The sequence below is a fragment of the Cynocephalus volans genome, chromosome 7 (assembly GCF_027409185.1).
Source record: "Cynocephalus volans isolate mCynVol1 chromosome 7, mCynVol1.pri, whole genome shotgun sequence".
Classification (NCBI taxonomy): domain Eukaryota; kingdom Metazoa; phylum Chordata; class Mammalia; order Dermoptera; family Cynocephalidae; genus Cynocephalus; species Cynocephalus volans.
This window is the reverse complement of record NC_084466.1, coordinates 6963032-6964346: the sequence shown is the minus strand read 5'-3', so window position 1 is coordinate 6964346 and position 1315 is coordinate 6963032.

Sequence of the window (1315 nt, the reverse complement as noted above, 5' to 3'; positions counted from 1 at the left end):
ATTCTATGCTTGGAAATTCTCTTTGTCAAAAATCTTCTGTGGAAAATTAAAAAATAAAATAAAATAAAACTTTTGTGGAAAGTCTCTTCTCCAAATTTAGTGTTCTTTTGGTATTTAAACGATTGGGGAGACATGGTTAATTCCATGGTTCCGATTAATATCAATCATAAGTTACCAATTTTCAAGTAGAAAACAAACAAAAGTATTAGTAATAAAGAATGAAGACTGTGCACTAAAAATTTTATTACATGTTCATCATATTTACATTTTTAAAAGGAGAAATGTTCAAAAGTGACGTAGTCATAATTGCAAAGCCTATGTTTTCCTGGCATTCCAAAGAGTCAGATGTTTGCGTGTTAATCTCAGCATGTTAAACCAAATTTGAATGGTGTTTGAGGACTGGCCAGAAGGAAAGGGCTATACCTCTATCCATCTTTGTGCCCCCAGGGTCTAGCAGGAAGGAAGACAAATAGCCTGGGCTCCATCGGTGATTGCCAAGCAGTGTAAATACCTTTAAATTGTGAAAAATCCCCAAGCCTGATTCCTGCCAATAATTCCAATCACGTTTCCTGCTAAATCTTTTATTCATGTACTCAATACCTGTTTCAATTGACTAGTTTGAATTTCATCTCTTTTTTGACACTGTATTTATGAAGACTTTGAATCAATTATTTTGTTCTTAAAATGCTTTTTGCTGCCAATATACATGACAGTGAAAAAGAGGGAGAAAATGAATGGTTTTGTGAGTGAATGACTACAATACTGGATCCAATGGATGTGATGTCTTCCCCCACCAAGGCTGCAAATTTGGAGGACAGTATGAAGCTGCCTTAGCAGAAAGGTTGGTCCCCAGGAGACACGAAGTCTGCCGACCAGGGCACCTATTCCCTGAGTCATTCATTGGCCCAAGTCCTGTAACATCATCACTAATAGTGACACCGAGAAAGACTCTCCCATGCTGTCAGTCACTTTTAGCTGTGCATCATCTGGTGAGTGCCCAAATATTTTATATTGGTAAAGTGTTCAAGCTCCATGTGGTCCAAGTTCTTTATTTCAAAAGAAACGATGGTGGCCTAGTTTCTACAGTATATATTGAGCACTTTATTGAATACCAAATAAACAACATTACTTTTAAAAACAACAACAAACTTTTTGGGTTTTTTGGTTTGTAATGAATGCATTTTAGTATTTTCTGTCCCTATGATACAGGGAAGAGAGAAGAGAGTGAAAAGGTAGAAATTCCATAAGTCAGGGATCCTTCATATTTCATTCACTGCTCTATTCTCAGTGGCTAATGGAGTACCAGGCATACAGA